The 20,707-nt window shown below is 45.6% G+C and overlaps 1 protein-coding gene across 1 annotated transcript in view; it reads left to right on the forward strand.

Moving 5' to 3' along the window:
- Positions 1-20,707, forward strand: part of MREG (melanoregulin) — a 58,302-nt gene that overhangs the window by 31,878 nt on the left and 5,717 nt on the right. The window lies entirely within an intron of this gene.

Here is a 20,707-nt window from a genome sequence, read left to right on the forward strand (position 1 = left end):
CAGGTCCCACTCAGAGCTCCCACTCTAAGTAGGAGGGAGAACAGGTATTGAATCCTCATTTTGCAGATGAGGAAACTGAGGAGTAGAGAAGTTGAGTGACTTGCCCAAGGTCACAGAGCAGGTAAGTGACAAAATCAGGATTAGAACCCTAGTTTTTTTGACTCCCAGGCCCATGCTTTTTCCACTAGGCCATTCTGCTTCATTTGCCTGGTGAGTGATTTGGGTAAGTCACTTCATTTCTCTGTCCTCAACTTCTTCTTCTGTAAAATGGGGATTCAATGCCTATTATCCCTCCTACTTAGACTCTGAGGCCAAGTGGAAAGGTATTGTGTCTGAAACCTGAATACCTTCTTTCTATCCCAGGACTTAATACAGTGTTTACCACATAATAGCATTTCACAAATATTATCATTGTCATTATTATTATTATCATTCTTTAACCCCCACCATTCCTCTAAATCACAGGCCCCCAGGGGAGAAATGGAGCCCTATTTGAGCACTGAGAGGGGAGAAATCAATCAATCGATCAGTCAACTGGTATTTTTCGAGCACTTACAAATTCCAGTATTGATACATAGTTTCACGTTTCCCTTCCCACTCCGACCCCTTGTCCTTTTCAAAGAGTTTTAAAAATTGCTTTCCTTCCTTTTACTGCTTTGGGGTCATGAGGAATAATAATAATCATAATGATGTTGTTTGTTAAGTGCTTACTATACAACAGGCACTATACTAAGCACTGGGGTGGATACAAGCAAATTGAGTTGGACACAGGCCCTGTCCCATATGGGGCTCACAGTCTCAATCCCCATTTTACAGATGAGGTAACTGAGGTGCAGAGCAAGGCACAGTGCCTGACACATAGTAAATGCTTAACAAATACCGATTATTATTATTATTATTCGAGTGAGGGAGACCTCCAAAGCCTTATTGAAGGCATATCTCCTCCAAGAGGCCTTCCCTGACTAAGCCTTCTTTTCTTCTTCTCCCACTCCCTTCTGAGTCACCCTGACTTGCTTCCTTTATTCATTCCCCCCTCCTATCCCCACAACACTTATGTACTTACCTGTAATTTATTTATTTATATTAACATCTGTTTCCCCCTCTGGACTGTAAGCTGGTTGTAGGCAGGGAATGTGTCTGTTACATTGTTATATTGCACTCTCCCAGGCACTTAGTACAGTGCTCTGTGCCCAGTAAGCACTCACTAAATACGATTGATTGACTGACTGTCTGCCATGAGTCAGTCAAAAAATCAATCAATTACTGAACTAATCTCTTAGGAGAAGGTAGACTCAATCCACAGGTGACAAAGAGCACTTCACTGTCCAGTTTGGAAGAGGTCAGTGAAGAGGCGGGGCAGATAATTGGCGGCTCTGTGGACCTTGTAAAACTCAGATGGGATCACCCCAAATCAGATTGATTCCTTCCTGACAGGAGCAAACACCTTCTTCCTGGGTTACGATCACAGGTGAATCATCATCAGGGCTCAGATCGCTGGCAGCTCCGATTGACGTTAGAAGCGATGTGCCTAAAGGCTAGAACACAGGCCTTGTAGTCAGAAGGGCCTGGGTTCTAATTCCAGTTCTGCCACCTGTCTGCTGTGTGACCTTGGGCAAGTCACTTCACTTCTCCGTGCCTCTGTAAATGGGGATGAAGACTGTAAGCCCCATAATAGACAAGGACTGTGACCAACCAGATTGGCTTGTATCTACCTCAGGGCATAATACAGTCCCAGGTACATAATAAGCACTTAGCAAATACCATCAAAAAGCAAACAAACTAAAAGAAGTCATCACTGCTCACAAGCCTTGGGAGTTTCATATGGGAACGGGTCTGTAGCCCCTCTCCACTGTAAACTCTACCTTTATAGCCTCTAAGTTCTTGTGTCTATCTCAGCACTTGGCTCATAGTAAGTGTTCACTACTATTATCATTATCAGGAGGACACACACTTGACTTACTGAGTTGTTTTTCCAGTAGTGGTGATGATTCATGTTGAGCCATCCCTACTCTCTCACCTAGTCCTGTGCGTCAGAGCACATCTTGTGTGACTGCTTCAAGGCCGTGGCACAGATTCATTATTATTATGGTATTTGTTAAATGCTTACTATGTACCAAGCACTGTTCTAAGCCCTGGGGTAGGTACAGGGTAATCAGGTTGTCCCACGTGGGGCTCACACTTTTAATCCCCATTTTACAGATGGGGTAACTGAGGCACAGAAAAGTTAAGTGACTTGTCCAAAGTCACACAGCAGACAAGTACTCTGTCCCTTCTCCACAGTAGCTAACCCTGCTGGGTTTCCATCTGCTCTTTGCACTGTGGTTGAATGTGGCCGGCAGGGAATGTATCTACCAACTCTGTTATAGTGTACTTTCCCAAGCACTTAATACAGTGCTCTACAAGCAATAGGCACTCTGTAAATACGATTGGTTGGTTGATCCATCCCACAAAGCCTTGGGGTTTTTGTTAAAAGACTACTTTTTAAAAATGGTATTTATTAAGTGCTTACTATGAGCCAGGCTCTGAACTAAGCTCTGGGGTAGATACAAGGTGGTCAGGTTGGACACAGTCCCTGTCTCACATGGGGCTCATAGTCTTCAGCCCCATTTTAAGATGAGGTAACCGAGACACGGAGCAGAGAAGTGACTTGCCCAAGATCACACAGCAGGAAAGTAGCGGAGCCAGGAATAGAACCCACGTCCTTCTGACTCCCAGGCCCATGCTCTATCCACTAGGCCATGCTTTCTCTAGACTGTAAGCTTGTTGCGGGCAGTGTCTACCAATTCTGTTGTAGTGTACTCTCCCAAGTGCTTAGTACAGTGCTCTGCACCCAGTAAGTGCTCAATAACTGTGATCGATTGATTGATTGTAGTGATGGTGGCTTGCACAGCACAACACACATTCTCTCCTTCCTGTCAGTCGGGCTATCAATTAGTGATATTTATCGAGCGCTAAATAATGATAGCATTTGTTAAGCGCTTACTATGTGCAAAGCACTGTTCTAAGCGCTGGGAAGGTTACAAGTTAATCAGGTTGTCCCACGGGGGGCTCACAGTCTTCATCCCTATTTTACAGATGAGGTAACTGAGGCCCAGAGAAGTTAAGTGACTTGCCCAAAGTCACACAGCTGACAATTGGCAGAGCCGGGATTTGAACCCATGGCCTCTGACTCCAAAGCCCGTTGCTCTTTCCACTGAGCCACGCTGCTTCCCCTAAATGTGTGCAGAGCACTTGGGAGAGTACAGTACAACAGAGTGAATAGGGATGTTCCCTGCCCACAAGGAGCTTACAGTCAAGATGGGAAGACCGCCATTAAAATAAATTACAGATGTGTACATAAGTGCTGTGGGGCTGAGTGGAGTGATTATCAAGTACTTAAGGGGTACAGATTCAAATGTCTGGATAATGCAGAAGAGAATAGAGGAGGGGAAATAGGGCTTAGCCTGGGAAAGCTTCTTGGAGGAGATGCAATTTTAATAAGGTTTTGAAGGTGGGGATATAGTCCTCCTGTGACATGGAGTACAATGAGCAAATAATGAGCAATGAGTACAATGAGCTTGTTGAAACTCTCCAATTTGGCCTTAGTGATGCTGAGTGGGGATTATATTGCTCCAACGTTTTGATAAAGCTCCAGCAGTAAGAGTATAGTATTTGTTAAACACTTACTAGGTGCCATGCACTTTACTAAGTTTTGAGGTTGGTGTAAGATAACCAGGTCGGGCACAGTCCCTGCCCCACATGGGACTCAAAGTCTAAGGGGGAAGGAGAACAGGTATTTCGTCCCCATTATACAGAGGACAAAAGTGAGTCACAGAGAACTGAAGTAACTTGAATAGAGTGAGCCAGGAGGCGGAGCTGGGGTTCAAACCCAGGTCCTTCGACTCCCAGGCTTGAGTTCTTTCCACTAGGCCACGATGTTTCTCTGAACAGGAAGCACAGGAGGGCAATAGAGTAGTACCGACAACCATTCCGTTTTATGGATGGAATTCCATTCTGCTGTTCGGAATTCTACAAGAGAGCAAAGGTGTTCTGCTGTTTGGAATTTAACAAGGTAGCAGAGGTAGAAACTCATGAAGACTGGATTCACAGAGCTTTGCGATCGTCATCCCATTAAAATCACCCACTCATTTGGGTCAGAGCGAGGTAATATCTTCTGGTTGGGAAACCAATTCAGTGTATTGACTTCTGGGGTCGTAAGCCTCTTCTGGTCAGATGGTAGGTCCTGAAATAGGGTGAATTTGGGTAGAACTGAGGGGAGACAGTCAGTCAGTCAGTAGTATTTATTGAGTGCTTACTTAGTGCAGAGCCCTGTACTAAACAATAAACCCTGCCCAAGAATGGGAGGATCCAGGGAAGCCCTGGAGCAGGCGACGTACATGAGTTGGCTCTCTTTGAAGAACACAGAAAGAATGTGGTTTGACTGATCAGGCGTGATTCCAGGGTCCGGGCCAGCTGGAGTGAATCTGTCAGAGAGCTCTCATCAAAGTCAGCTCCAGGGAGCAAGGAGGCCCTGTAGCTCGTGGCCTCTGAAGCATTATCAATTAATCAGTCAATCAGAGTGCTTATTATGTGCAGAGCACTTTACTAAGGGTTTGGGAGAGTAACGTTGCCATTCCCTAGGAAAGCAGCGTCGCCTAGTGGAAAGAGCACAGACCTGGGATTCAGTGGACCTGGATTCTTATCCTGGCTCCACCACTTGTCTGCTGGGTGACCTTGGGCAAGTCATTTAACAACTCTATGCTTCAGTTTCCTCATCTGTAAAGTGAGGATTAAATCCTACACCCTCCTACGAAGACTGTGAGCTTCGAATAGGACAGGGACTGTGTGCAATCTGAATATCGTGGATCTTCCCCAGCACTTCATACAGTTCTTGGAACATAGTAGTGCTTAACAATTATCATTATGATTATTTTTATCATTCTTTAGCCCCCCCAACCATTCCCCTAAATTGCGTGGCCCTAACGGAGAAATGAGAGGGGAGAAATCCATCAATCAATCAGTCAATCAGTGGTATTTATCGAACACTTACTGGGGCAGATCAAAGCACGAAGCATCTGGGAGAATACCGTAGAATAAATAGACACGTTCACTGTTCTCAAGGAGCCTACGGTCTAGAAAGAAAATGAAGGTAGTCATTGGTGGCTAAAATAGGGGTGTTTGTAGAAATTCACCTCTTGAGAGCTCAAGAGCAGCAGCTGTCTGAAGCTCAAGAAGCTGATGATGGTCACAGCCCCAGAAACCAACTGCCTTAAACTGCCTTTGAGCTTTGAGCTCTAGCTGACAGTGCTTTGCACATAGTAAGCACTTAACAGATACCATCATTATTTGGGGAGAAATGACCATTTGCTCTGTGCTGTCCATGGGGTGTGGGCGACGTTGGGTGGGTGGAAGGTGTAGGACGGGGGAGGTGTCGATTCCTACCACTTTTGGTAAAGTTCAAGTTTTTTTATGGTATTTTTTAAGTGCTTATTATATACTGAGCGCTGATCTAAGTGCTAGGGTAGATACAAGATAATCAAGCTGGACATAGTCCCTGTCCCACATGGGGCTCCTTGTCTTAATCCTCATTTTACATATGAAGTAACTGAGACACAGAGAAGTGAAGTGATTTGCCCAAGGTCACACAGCAGACAAGTGGCAGAGCTGGAAGTAGAATCCGGGTCCTTCTGACTCCTAGGCCTGTGCTCAGTCCGCATGTTTCACTCCTCTAATGCCAACCTTCTTGTTGTACCTCAATATCGTCTATCTCACCACCAAGCTCTAGCCCACATCCTGCTCTGGCCTGGAATGCCCTCCCTCATATTCAACAATTACTCTCCCCAGCTTCAAAGCCTTATTGAAGGCATTTCTCCTCCAAGGGGTCTTCCCTCACTAAGTCCTCCTTTCCTCTTTTCCCACTTCTTTGTGCATCTCCCTGACTTGCTCCCTTTATTGAGAAGCAGCGTGGCTCAGTGGAAAGAGCCCGGTCTTGGGAGTCAGAGGTCATGGGTTCTAATCCCCGCTCCGCCACTTGTCAGCCGTGTGACTTTGGGCAAATCACTTAACTTCTCTGTACCTCATCTACCTCATCTGTAAAATGGGAATTAAAACTGTGAGTCCCATGTGGGGCAACCTGATTACCCGGTATCTATCCCAGTGCTTAGAACAGTGCTTGGCACATAGTAAGCGCTTAACAAATACCATCATTATTTATTCCCTTCCCAGCCCCATAGCACGTATGTACGTATCTGTAATTCATTCATTTATATTAATGTCTGTCTCCTTCTCTAGATGTAAGCTCACTGTATGCAGGGAATGTGTTTGTCTCCCAGGAGCTTAGTAAAGTGCTGTGCACAGAGTAAACACCCCATAAATACGATTAACTGACTGACTGTCCATTAGGCCACGCTGCTTCTCGTGGCTCAGTGGAAAGAGCATAGGCTTTGAAGGTTGCCCTATGTTGGGGTAGCAGTTGGGTGGGAAGTTCAGACTGGGTTATCTGGGAAGACCAGGGTGGGTGATCAGTAAGTAGCGGTTGGCGTGGGGTGGGTTGGTGGGAGAGAGGATGGGCCAGGACCCTGTTTCTCTACCCTGAATTGCATGGGCTGTGGGCTAGTCATGCCCGCTGGGTTGGGCAGAGTGCCTAACCCCCAGACTGTAAGCTTGTTGTGGGCACGGAATGTGTCTGTTTATTGTTGTATTGTACTGTTCCAGGTGCTTAATACAGTGGTCTGCATATAGTAGGTGCCCAATAAATACAATTGACTGACTGACTGACCGTCAAAGTTGGGTCTCAGCCATTTGTGGATGGAAGAGGTAGCCTTTTCAGGACAGTGGGCTTGGACAGGTGGGAGAGAGCCAGAGAGGGCCCAGGGTTAGGGTGGAACTGACAGGTGGGGGTTTTATGTTAGTTGACAAGTCTGGCTGAACCATCCAGCACCTCCTGTTCCACTGCTCCAATACTGCCCATGTGGATTCCCTTCTGCTCTGCTCTCCCATCCCATTCCCAACCTCCATGAATATAGGAGCACAAGTGAATGGAACATTTTGTTGTTAGAATGAAAACTTCTCCTGTACTACTATTTCCACTTGGATTCTTTCATTCAGTCGTATTTATTGAGCACTTACTGTGCGCAAAGCACTGAACTAAGCACTTAGGAGAGTACAATATAAAAGAGTTGGTAGACACGTTTCCTGCCCACAACAATAGCATTTCATCCTCTTCAAACCCCACTGAATGTTTCATTTATTCATCCATTCATTCATTTATTCATTGTTGCATTTATTTAGTGCTTACGTGTACAGAATACAAGTGCCTGAGAGAGTGCAATACAACAATAAACACATTCCCTGACCACAATGAGCTCACAGTCTGGTTGCCCCCCAAACCCTAGCTGCTCTGCATTTCTGGTGACAATGACTGTCGTTTCACTTTGAAACAATGGGTGCAATATAAGTAGCCTCGTGGCCTAGTGGAAAGAACACGGGCCTAGGAATCAGAGGTACTGGGTTCTAATCTTGGCTCTTCCACTTACGTGCTATATGAAAGCCTTTCACAACTTCTCTGTGCCTCAGTTATCTCATCTGTAGAATGAGGATTCAATACCTGTTCTACCTGCTACTTAGAAGAGGAGCCCCTTGGACTCTGCCCAACTTGTTTATCTGATATCTACCCCAGCACTTAGAACAGTGTTTTATGCTTAGTAAACACTTAACAAATACTACAACTGAAACTCCCAGGCCCTTTTGAAAATCAGGAGCTGAAAATGGTGTTTGCCATTGTTGAAACCCACAGTGGGATGGAATTTGCCCAATCATTGATCAAACTATATTTTTTGGGTCAGTGATGGAATTGCGGGCAGGGACTCTGTCTCTTTATGGTTGTAATTTACTCTTCCAAGCTGTTAGTACAGTGCTCTGCATGCAGCAAGCACTCAATAAATGTGATTGAATGAAGGAATGAATTCTGGAAAGGACTACATTTGTACGTGTTGTGCGATGTTAGCCGGAGGCCTAAAGCAAGGATCCGGTCTCAGAAATGGCTTGGGTAATTAGGAGAAATTTCTACAGTGGGTGTGCCAAGATGAGCCCTGTCAAACGCACCCATAACCCATTGAGCAATGGGATCCTGCTGCCCTGCCGTGTTTCACCCCCATCTTCTCCTCAGGCTAGGATTGCATAAAGGCTGGTGAAGCACAGGCTGGAATGTTGATGGACTGATTTGTGGGGGAGAATAACATGTTGGCCTTGAAAAACCAAAATAACTTGAATTCTGGACATATGTGGCAGATTTCCAACCCCTTCCCTGGGAGCCATGCTTGGATTTCAAATGCTGAGTAAATGCACAGCGTGATAATAGTAAAACTAGTTAGCCAGTGTATTTCCAGACAGCAATTGAATTCCTCTAATTTAGGGTTGTGCTCTGAACATCATGTTTCAGGCTGTCGGTCATTATCATCAGGGTTTGATTGAGTGCCTCTTATGGACAGAATGCTGAACTAGATTCTTGAGGACATACAAAGAAGTAGGTTAGCTCCCATTGGGGAGCTTATGATTTAATGGGGAAGACAGGCAGATGCAAATTGATGAACCCACAACGGGTCACAGACTATAAGTAGAAATAATAGAAGGGAATCGGTATTACATCTGTCAGTGGTATTTATTGAGCACTTACTGTGTGCAGAGCTCTGTACTAAGGACTTGGGAAAGTATAATACAGTAGAGTTGGTAGACACATTCCTTGCCCACAATGAGTTTACAAATCCTGGCTGATGGATGTAAGACAGTGGGAAAGTCATCGGGAAAAGCATCCTGGTGGAGCATTTTCTTTGTGGGCAGGGAAAGTGTCTACCAATTCTGTTGTAGATTACTCTCCCAAGCTCTGCATGCAGTAAGCTCTCATTAAATACCATAGATTGATTTTAAAGGAAAGATGGGACATGTTATAGTGAAGCAGGGCAAGAAGGTGGCTTCAGGCCAGAAGAAAGTTGTGGGCAATGGGGTGAAGGTGGAAAAATCCAAAAATACTTTGGAAGTTTCTCAGCTTAAGTTTGATTAAGTCCTCTTTTCCCCAGCTCACTCTCCCTCCTGCATTATCTAAGCACTCGGGTCTGTGACCTTTGGACATTTGATATTTGTTCCACCCTCAACCCCATAGCACTATGTATGTATCTTTAATATATTAGCAATTATTTATTCATATTTATGCCTATCTCCCCCTCTAGACTGTAAACCTGTTATGGGCAGGCAACATATCTACTAATTCTCTTGTATTGTGCTCTCCCACTGTGTTCTCCCAAGCACTTAGTACAGTGTTCTGCGCATAGTAAGCGCTCAGTAAATACCATTGATGGATTGGCTTTTCTGGTGAAGAAAAGAAGAGATTAAACTAGGTGGAATTTGTTCTGTCACTGGAGATCTGAAATTACATTCAAGTTTGCTTGAATTGCAATCCTAATAAGATTGAAATTTGTATCCAGACAGGATCTTCTTCAAGGTTAGTTTTGATAGTTACCGCTACATTGTAAGCTTTTTGTGGGAAAGGAACATGTCTACCAACTCTGTTATATTGTATTCTCCCAAACAGTACAGTGCTCTGCACACAGCAAGTTCTCAATAAATATAATTGACTGATTGATTGATATTAACTAGATAGGGTATTAATGAAGCACAAGGTAATCAGATCAACCCCTCTCAGGGTCACACCTAGGGAGTTTCCAGTACTCTACCAGACTTGACAGTGGGAGGGAGAGTCAGGCAGAGGCCTATCCATTCCATTCCAAGCTTGGCTAGTGGCTAGCAAGTGGAATGTTTAAAGTTAAAACTCACCTGTGCTGGGCTGCAGTGGCATGGGAGAGAGCCGAGAGTGGAGACACAGGTTTACTGCGTGGAAGGAGGCAATTGTAAACCACTTCCATATTTTTACCAAGAAAATTCTGTGTATACACTACCAGAACGATTGCAGATGAGGTGGGGGCGTTCTGGGATGAGATGTGTCCATGGAGTTGCTATGGGTTGGGGACGACTCGACAGTGTTAGGCAAGAAAATCAGATCAGACACATTTCCTTTCCCTGCTAGGCTAACAATCTAAGTGGTAGGAAGAACAGATATCTCAATTTTAAACATGAGGAAGAGGAGGTCCAGAGTGGTTAAGTGAACTTGCCCAAGGTCTATCAATGCTTTTTATTGAGCACTTAATATGTGCAGGGCACTGTACTCAGCGTTTACTAGAGCACAGTACAAAACAGTAGGTAGACACAAGGAAGTCCACAAGGATGTTAGACTAGGGAGGGAGCCATATGTGCTGTTATGTGCAGTAGGCACCCCCCAACCTCAGTTCCTGGACGACCACCCCCAAACCCCAGGGTGATAGCCATCAGACCAGATTCTACAATTAAGAAGCAACATGGTCTAGTAGATAGAGCACAGGGAGTCCTGGGAGTCAGGACTGCACTTCTAACCCTGGCTCCACCACTTGTCGGTTGTGTGACCTTGGGGAAGTCACTTCACTTCTCTGTGCCTCAGTTGCCTCTTCTTTAAAATGGGGATTAAGACTGTGAGTCCCATGTGGGTAAGGGACTGTGTCCAACCTGCTTATCTTGTATCTACCCCAGTGCTTAGAACAGCCCTTGACACATAGTAAGCACTTTGCAAATACAATTGTTTTTACAGTTGAAATCCTAAAGTGCTGGAAGTAATAATAATAATAATTCATTCACTCATTCAATCGTATTAAGTGCTTATTGTGTGCAGGGCACTGCACTAAGCACTTGGGAAAGCACAATTCAATGATAAACAGTGATGATAATGATAATAATAATAATGGTATTTCTTAAGCACTTACTATGTGCCAGGCACTGTACTAAGCGTTGGGGCGGGTACACATGAATTGGGTTGAACACAGTCCTCTGTCCCACATGGGGGCTCACAGTCTCAATCCCCATTTTCCAGATGAGGTAACTGAGGCATAGAGGAGTGAAATGACTTGCCCAGAGTCACATAGCTGACAGGTGGCAGAGCTGGGATTAGAACCCATGTACTTCTGACTCCCAGACCCGTGCTCTATGCACTATGCCGAACCTGTGTGTCCGACCTCACATTCCCTCCTTCCATGCCTGCATAATAATAAAACTAATACTAATGATGGCATGTACCTGCACCCTGGTCTCTGGCTTAGTCTAGATAAAAAATTAGTCCAGAGCCTCAGGCTGTGTAATGTCCTGGGTCCAGACTCCAGTGGAGTTCTGACCAGGAAACAGAGAGGACGGGATGACTGGACACAGAAAGGACAAAGTGATCGGGACACAGAGAAGACAGCATGGAGTAGAGAGGGTGATCACGACTTTACCTTAGCATTTGATCTGTGCTCCGTCAAGCTTGAGGGAAAAGGGGAGGGTTGCCTAGGCATTTCCCAACCTACCCTCTTGTCAACTCTGTCCTGAGTGTGTTTGTAAGTGTGTTTGTTTCTTCAAAGGTATTTTTGTGGACTGAGGGGCAGTGATCGAGTATGCTGCAGTGGTGGATGAAGCAACCATGTGGAGATGAATTTTAACTCTGCCTCCGCCATTAATAAACTTCTGCGGTGGTCTCCAACCCTCCATTTTCACATCTGGGAAATGAGTCTAACTGAATCGGTTTTCCTGGAAGCTCTAATCCTAAAGAACAAATAATAATTCCAACAATAATAATAATAATAAAGGCATTTATTAAGCGCTTACTATGTGCAAAGCACTCTTCTAAGTGCTGGGGAGGTAACAAGGTGATCAAGTTGTCCCACGGGGGGCTCACAGTCTTAATCCCCATTTTACAGATGAGGTAACTGAGGCACAGAGAAGTGAAGTGACTTGCCCAAAGTCACGTAGCTGACAATTGGCAGATCTGGGATTTGAACCCATGACCTCTGACTCCAAAGCCCGGGCTCTTTCCACTGAGCCACGCTGCTTCTAATTGTGGTATTTGCTAAGTGCTTACTATGTGTCAAGCATCATATTAAGCAATGGGTCAGATAAACAGCATGGCGTAGTGGATAGAGCACAGGCCTGGGAGCCAGAAACTCATGGGTTCTAATCCCGGCTCTGCCCCTTGACCCTGGGTGAGTCACTTCATTTCACTGTGCCTCGGTTGCCTCATCTGGAAACTGGGGATTGAAACTGTGAGCCCCACATGGGACAGGGATTGTGTCCAACTCGATTTGCTTGTATCCACCCCAGCGCTTAGTACAGTGCCTGGCACATAGTAAGTACTTAACAAATACCATCGTTATTATCATTATTAAGTTAATCAGGTTGGACACAGTTCCTGTCCCACATGGGACTGCCAGTCTTAGTAGGAGAGAGAACAGATATTGAATCCCCATTTTGCAGCTGGAGGAACTGAGGCACAGAAAGTTAAATGATGTGGCCATGGTCACACAGCAGACAAGTGGCGGAGCCAGGATTAGAACCCAGGTTCTCTGACTTCCAGGCTTGTGCTCTTTCAACTAGGCCACACTGCTTCCCAATGGATTTCCTTGGTTTTCTTCAAATGGAAGACTGAGTCATTCTTGACCAAGATTAATGAATTATTGTTCCTTCAGATCACCCCATGCCCAAAGAACTGCTTATCCCCAAGGGGAAGGCCTGTTGCTGAGGTTGAATGTTTGAAATATTGACTTTTCCAGCCACTCTAAGCCCTGAAAAGTGTGTTTGTCCAAGACAGGGTTTGTGGAACAATTTCCCTTCGGGATTTAGTGAAGTAGGCTGAACCCACATTCCACTTAGAGGCAAATGTGCAAGGAGGAGTGTTTGGGCCCAAGGGTTTCTGAGAGTTTGGAGAAGGGAACAGAGAGTCATATGAGTGAAACTGCAGTTTGAAGAGCAGTCAGCTAGGGTGTATGCCTGACTATTTCAAGAGGAGGCTCAGATGGCCCTTCCTGGAACTGGATCATTTCCCCAGGGCGGAAAAAGCAGTCAGAGGTCTACTTTGTTGTTTCAGGGATGTGGGGTGGGGTGGGGGGGGTGGATTGCCAGATTCTTTTAGAGGTGCGAGGGAGAAAGAAACACTGCTTCACACTGTTCTCCCTCCAGCTGGTAGAGAGGGGTGGGGAAGCAGCATATGACTGACATTCAACCTCTTAGGTAGGGTAGTTCTAAAATACCAGCAGGTTCTAAAGGGGTTAGATAGTCATGGTTGAGCCGTCCATGCTGGGGTATTAGAGGGAAAGATGGGGATGGGGAGTGGAAACCTTGGGGGTCTTGGATGGTCCAGGAGGGTGGGGGCCAGATACACGGTTCCTGTAAAGTAGTTGAGGTATCTGTTAAGCACTTGCTAAGTGTTAAGCACTGTTCTAAGCACTGGGGTGGTTACAAGTTAATTGGGTCAGACACAGCCCCTGTCCCAGTTGGGGTTCACAGTCTAAGGAGGAGGGAGAACAGGTTTTGTTGTTGCTGTCAAAAACTGAAAATAATAATAATAATAATCATGGTATTTGAAGTGCTTACTTTGTGCCAAGCACTGTGGTAGATACAAACTTATCAGGTTGGACCCATCCCTGTCCCACATGGGCTTTAGAGCCTTAATCCCCATTTTACAGATGAGGTAACTGAGGCCCACAATTTAAGTGTCTTGCCCAGATAAGTGGTGGAGCTAGGATTAGAACCCAGGTCCTTCTGACTCCCAGGCCCATATTCTATCCACTAGGCCACACTGCTTCCCAAAATCATCTGAAAAGGACCTTTGGTCCCATGCGATAATAGCATTGCTGAAGGTCTCCTGTTCTTCAGGTCTCCATTAACAAGTGGTTGGCTGTTCTCTGCCTCGACCTTCACTAGCACAGATGCAGAGTAGTCAACCAGGAGCGCCCAGTACATTGCTCTGCACATAGTAAGTGCTCAATAACTGCCAAGACACAAAGCAGGAGATCACTTAGGAGAAGAGAAACGGTGCAGAGGGAAGATAAGAGCTTGGGAGAGCACTTGGATAATCAGCATGGTGCAGTGGAATCAGGCCTGGGAGTCAGAAGATCATGGGTTCTAATCCCGGCTCTGCCACGTGCCTGCTGTGTGACCTTGGGCGAGTCACTTCACTTCTCTGTGCCTCAGTTACCTCATCTGTGAAATGGGGATTTAGACTGTGAGACCCATGTGGGACAAGGACGGTGTCCAACCGGATTTGCTTGTATCAATCAATCAATCAATATCAATCATATTTATTGAGCACTTACTGTGTATAGAGCACTGTACTAAGTGCTTGGGAAGTACAAGTTGGCAACATATAGAGACAGTCCCTACCCAACAGTGGGCTCACAGTCTAGAAGGGGGAGATCAACTCCAGCGCTTAGTATAGTGCCTGGCACATAGTAAGAGCTTTACAAATGCCACAATTAATATTATTATTACAGTACAACAAAGCCGGTAGGCACGCTCCCTATGCACAATGAGCTTACAGTTTCAGATCTAAGCAGTCAGCTATAGACAAGGCTGCAGATCAGCTCCTCTTTGAGTCTTTCCAGATCATGATACTTGTAATTTCCACAGTCCTTTTCTGCCAAGGGGCTCACTGCTTCTCTGCAGTATTTGTAAGATTCCGGGGACACGGCAGTGGAACTAATGCCCCAAATGTGCTGGTTCTTCTCAAGGTCATCGACTGGGTTGGGGCCAGTCAGGACCTGAGCCTACGGGTTACAACTCTTTCCCTCACCCTGATGTCAGCCAAGCCAGGCCAGAGTGGCTAGGCCCACTCAATCTGCCTCTTGCAAATACACCGTTTCTGTTTCTCAGTTCTCTTAGTCACAGTTTATCTTCCCTCTGAACTGTTTTTCTTCTTCGAAGTGATCTCCTGCTTTGTGTCTTGGGCATTATGTGATCATTCCTCTGGTTTTAGCTTCATTTTGTCTCAGGCCTCTGAGGGACGGAAACCTGTATGCTCTCCTTCCTGCCTGGAACTTTTTCCTCTTTCTCTTCCTCCACAGCTCTCTCCATCTTCAAAGTGCTCCTTAAAATCCTTTTTTTTTCCTCCAGGAAGGTATCCCCGATCACATTTTTCTTTTCCTTTCTTTTCCTCAAGTCTTATTTTTCCAGTTGTCACCTCGGCGTGTTTATACTGTAACCTGTAATGCCTTTGTTCACATAGATATACATACTTCAATTTTTAAATACTTATCCATCTTTCCATTTTTTGCTTCGTCCTTTCTGTCAATTGTCTTTTGTCTGTGTCAGTTTATTGAGGTCACAACTGTGCCTTTCACCTCTATTGCATGCTCCCAGGTGTTTAGTAGAGTGCTCTTTCTGCCCTACAATTGTTGGCTTCATTGGGATGGCATGGCTTAGTGAAAAGAGCATGGGCTTGGGAGTCAGAGGTCATGTGTTCTAATCCCAGCTCCGCCACTTGTCAGCTGTGTGACTTTGGGCAAGTCACTTAACTTCTCTTTGCCTCAGTTACCTCAACTGTAAAATGAGATTCAGATTGTGAGCACCACATGGGACAACCTGATAATCTTGTATCCTCCCCAGCAATTAGAACAGTGCTTGGCACATAGTAAGTGCTCAACAAATACCATCATTATTATTATTAAGTCTCATAGATGGGTATTGTTGAGTCTTGTACCTAATAATAATAATAGTAATAATGGTATCTGTTAAGTGCTTTCTATGTGCCTTATTAAGGTCACACATCCTCCAAGATACCTGGATTGATTATGGTATTTGGTAAGTGTTTACTATGTGCAAAGCACTATTCTAAGCATCGGGTTAGATTCAGTTTAATCAGGCTGGACACAGTCCCTGACCCAGATGGGGCTCACAGTCTAAGTAGGAGGGAGACCAGGTATTGAATCCCAATTTTTACAGTTGAGAAAACCAAGGCAGAGTTCTTTGCACACAGTAAGCCCTCAGTAAATACAAATTTCATTCATTCATTGTCACATTTATTGAGCGCTTACTGTGTGCAGAGCACTGTACTAAGCACTTGGGAAGTACAAGTTGGCAACATATAGAGACGGTCCCTACCCAACAACGAATGAATGAACAGAGAGTTCATTCTTGCCCAAGTTCACACAGCAAGCAAGTGGCAGAGCCGGAATTACAACACAGATCCTCTGCCTCCAAGGCCCATGCTTTTTCCATCAGGTCATGCTGCTTCCTTCCCCAATTACACCCTTTTTTCCCCAACTTTCACTCCCTCCTGCATCATCTATGTATTTGGATCAGTACCCTTTAAGCCCTTGCTATTCATCCCATCTTCAGCCCCGGAGCACTTTTGTACATCTCCATAACTTATTTATTTATATTAATGTCTTCTCCCTCTCTAGACTGTAATCTCGTTTTGGGGAGGGACTGTGCCTCCCACCTCTTAGTTTTGTACTTTCCCAAGTGCTTAATGCAGTACTGTGCACATAGTAAGTGCTCAGTAACACTGTTGGTTGATTGCCAAACTTTGTACTACCAGCTGGGGTAGATATTAGAGAATCAGTGAAGACCCAAGTCCCTGTCCCACGAGAGGCTTGCAGTCTAAGTAGGAGTGAGGATCTAAGTAGGAGTGAGGATAGATATTGTGTTGCCATTTTACAGCTGAAGAAACGGAGGCTCAGTGAAGTGAACTGACTTGCCCCAGATCATAGAGCAGGCCGTTTCTATATGTTGCCAACTTGTACTTCCCAAGCGCTTAGTACAGTGCTCTGCACACAGTAAGCACTCAATAAATACTATTGAATGAATGAATGAAAGTGGCAGAAACATGCTACCCCAGCCTCTTCAGAGCCCCCCCCACCCCGGATCCCCCGGAAGAAACCGTGCCCACCTCCCTGACCTTGTGGTCCTTCTGAGCCCACCTCTCGCTTCCCAATGGGGCAGTGTGGTTGTTAGAGATGAAGCTCTAAGTCCAGTGCTCTGCACACAGTAAGCACTCAAAAAGTACGATTGATTGATTCTTTTAGCTGTTTCAGCCTCCTTCCTCAGAGCCTTTTTCCTGGCATCATTAAACACATCTCCGTGGTCTAACTTTCTATTTTATCTCTTATCCTTTCCTCTCCCCAAGAGTTCACAGAAGAGCAGCCTAATGGTTTCAGGAAGGCAAAGGAGCAGAAGACAGGGCCCCGGAAATTCATGCGTTGAAGTACAGAGCTGACCATCCTAGACTTGAAGTTGGGAGCCCGGGGCAGAGGGGTTATCCGCTTGTGGGCGGCTGCTTAAGGCTCTTGAAGCCATCTAGTGGTATAATTTATGCTTTAGAGCAAGAGCGAGAGATACACAATCCCTGCTAATCCTAACCCTGTGTGCAATTCCTTGCAAGGGGCACAAACCTCACCTGCTCCAGACATTAGCCGTAACAATCAGGGATTACAGACAGCGGTCCGTTTGGAAGGTAACTTTTCTGGCTGTGCCCCCTGTAGTGAGCTAAGGATGCCATAATGTTTCAGGGAGTGAATGCAGATGACGTGTATTTTTTAAAAATCTCAGTGTGTTAAGTGCTTACTATGTGTTGAGCACTGTTCTAAGTGCTGGAGTAGATACAAGCTTTATCAGGATGGATTCAGTCCTTATCCCACAAGGGACAGTCTGAATTGGAGGGAGGAGGAGTTAATCCTCATTTTACACATGAGGGGACTGAGGTGACAGAGAAGCTATGTGACTTGCCCAAAGTCACATAGCAAGCAATTGGCAGAACCAGGACCTCTGACTCCCAGGCCTGAGTAGTTTCCACTATCATCAGTGGTATTTACTGAGCCTTACCTATGTGCAGAGCACTGTACTAATCGCTTGGGTGAGTACAGTGCAACAGAGTTGGTAGACACATTCCCTTCCCACAGCAAGTTTACAATCGAGACCATGCTGTTTCTCTTTACCTAGCCCCAAGTCTGGGTGAGCAGTAACATATTGAGAAGGGAAAAGAAGCATCGAAAGGACTTGTCTACTTGTCTGATGGTCACTCAAGCTGGCCGCACACATAGAGGAAGTCGGGGGAGAGGAAAACAGAGGAGAAATTTGCAAAGTTGCTTGGAGTACATTCAATCCTACTGACCTCTTTTCTGAAGGAAGTCTAATGAAATTGAATTACCAGGTGCCTATCAGGTACCTTGGTCTGGGATACAGCCAGTCAATCACAGGGGAGCGGGGATTGGGAAAGGAGGTGGGGGTCAATGAAGGAGCCCCTCAGTCATTTTGAGTGGAGATTTGGGAAGCGATCCTGGAGAAGCTGACTGAGGAAGAAGGCTTCTCCATATTGGAATTCAGTGGTTAGGATCCCAGAGGAGTGAGGCTCCTTACCCTAAACTGGGAAACGATCCATCTTGTAGGTTGGTAGCAGTTCTATCCCGGCATCTGAAAATCTTGAAGGAAGGATTGTGGCCTAATGAAAAGAGCACAGACCTGGGAGTCAGAGGACCTGGGTTCTAATCCTGGCTTTGCCACACATCTGCTGTGTGACCTAGAACAAGTCATTTAACTTATCTGGGCCTCGGTTTCCTCATCTGTAAAATGGAGATTTAGAGTGTGAGCCCTGTGTGGAACAGGACATGGGTGCAACCTGATTAGCTTGTATCTACCCCAGTGTTTAGTTCCGTGGCTGGCACGTGGTGAGAATTTAACAGATACCATAAAAAGAAAACAGATCTGGAGAGAGTGACCCTGAAAGTAGGAACTTTGAGGGAGAAGGAGGAAGAGGAGAAGAGGGTTGGGGTGGGGAAGAAAGGGGAGGAGGAGAAAGAGGAGAAGAAGGAGGGTGGGAGGGAAGGGGAGGAGGAGGAAATGGGGTAGAAGATTTTCTGTCTCAGTATGGAAAGTAGAGAGGGTCTTGGAAAAGTGTTTTAGGCTTTGTTTCCTAGTTAACTTGTTCAGAATCTTTTTTGTTTGTCCATTAGAAACCCATTGAGCCATCTAACCTCTATTTCTGCCAGCATCGTGGACTCGGGTGCTTCTGCGGAGCCATGGGGACACATGTTTGCCTGGGAAGTTGAGGGAGGGAGAAAAGACTGCTCCTTTCTCCCCCACTGCCCTCTGAGCTTCTTGCAGCCAACTTAGGGAGGGAGGTTGGCTACCTGGCCCTTGAATGATCCCTTTGCTGTTTTGGGGCTGTTTATTTGAGAGACAAGGTGTGGTAACATTCACAGGGGTGCAGGATTGGGGTTTGCTAGGAAGGGAGCCTCAATCTTCTCCACCCCTGGGAAGGAAAAAAATTTTTAGGTTTTAGAGGACATCATCGGGGCGCGGTGGCGGGAGGAGGGGGGAATCTGGACTCTCCTTAAGTCCAGACCTGTCAGAAGAAAATTACTTTCATCAGAACTATCAGAATCCATTAGATTGTAAGTCCTCCAAGGGCACAACTTGCCATTGGATATTATTGCACTCTCCGAAGTACTCAGTACATCCTCAGGGTATACAATTGATTAACAGTTTCTACTGTATCAGAGGAGCTGGGGAATCATAAAAGGGCTTAAGCCAAGCATTTGGAAGAGTTTTTTTGGTTTAATCAGTCTATGGTATTTATTGAGTGTTTGCTGTGTGCAGGGCACCATACTAAAGCCTTGGAAGTTGGTAATCACAATCTCTGCCCAACAGGAGTTTATAGACTAGTGGGATAATGATAAAGAGTACACTTCTGTGTGTGGCCATTTAAAGGGGAAAGTTATCATTCATACCATGACGGTATCAGCTTAGTCAAGCCCTTTAAACTTGTACTTCCCAAGCGCTTAGTACAGTGCTCTGCACACAGTAAGCGCTCAGTAAATATGATTGATTGATTGATTGATTTAAAAGGAATCCAGACACTCTAGTGGCCCCTTTTCCCAAATCCTGTTGCGGCACCAAGGGGTTTCAAACTTTTGACCTTCCTTGTGGCTAACTGAACTTCCAGCTCAAGGTGTGAGGCCTTGAGGCCTGAGCTGAGCTGTAAATCAAAGTCCTAAAAGGAGGCAAGTTGCCCTACAGGTTCCTGCAGCGTTAATCTGTTGGTGGTATTTATTGAGCACTTACCATGTGCAGAGCACTGTACAGAGAAGCAGCATGGCTTTGTGAATAGAGGACGGGCCTGGGAGTCAGAAAGACCTGGGTTCTAATTCCGGCTCTGCCATATGTCTGCTGTGTGACCTGGGGCAAGTCCCATTTCTACCTCACTGGTGCAGTGGCCCATGTCCCCCTGTGTGGGTTGGAATGCATCAATCAGCTCTATTAAATTGTACTGTCCCAAGCACTTAGTACAGTGTTCTGCACACAGTAAGAGCTCGATAAATACGCTTGACTGATTGACCGGAAATTCCCTCAGTTGTTTTTATTCCTTGACATCAAATAATTCTGCACCTTTTAGACTGAAAACTCGTGGGCAGGGAAGGTTTCTATCAACACTGTTGAATTGTACTCTCCTAAGAACTTAGTATAATGCTCTGCACACAGTAAGTTCTCAATAAATACTATTGATCAAGTGATTCTCCAGCTTACTGCTTACCGTCCACAGAGAGTATGACCACTTGAGGGCACAGGAAGTGTTCCTAGATCTGTTTATCATGAGGAACTTGTTGGGGTCAGTTCATTGGCCCTTACATCTTGCCCCTTTCCCATCTCACCAGGCCCCTCTCCTACTTTATCCCGGCCCTCACATTTCATTCCTCTAATGCCAACCTGCTCACTGTACCTCCATCTCGTTTATCTCACCACAGACCTCTCGCCCACTTCCAGCCTCTGATCTGGAACACCCTTCCTCTTTATATCTGCCAGACAATTACTGTCCTCCCGTTCAAAGCCTTCTTGAAAGCTCATCGCC

The sequence above is a fragment of the Tachyglossus aculeatus genome, chromosome 7, assembly GCF_015852505.1.
Source record: "Tachyglossus aculeatus isolate mTacAcu1 chromosome 7, mTacAcu1.pri, whole genome shotgun sequence".
NCBI classification, from domain to species: Eukaryota; Metazoa; Chordata; class Mammalia; order Monotremata; family Tachyglossidae; genus Tachyglossus; species Tachyglossus aculeatus.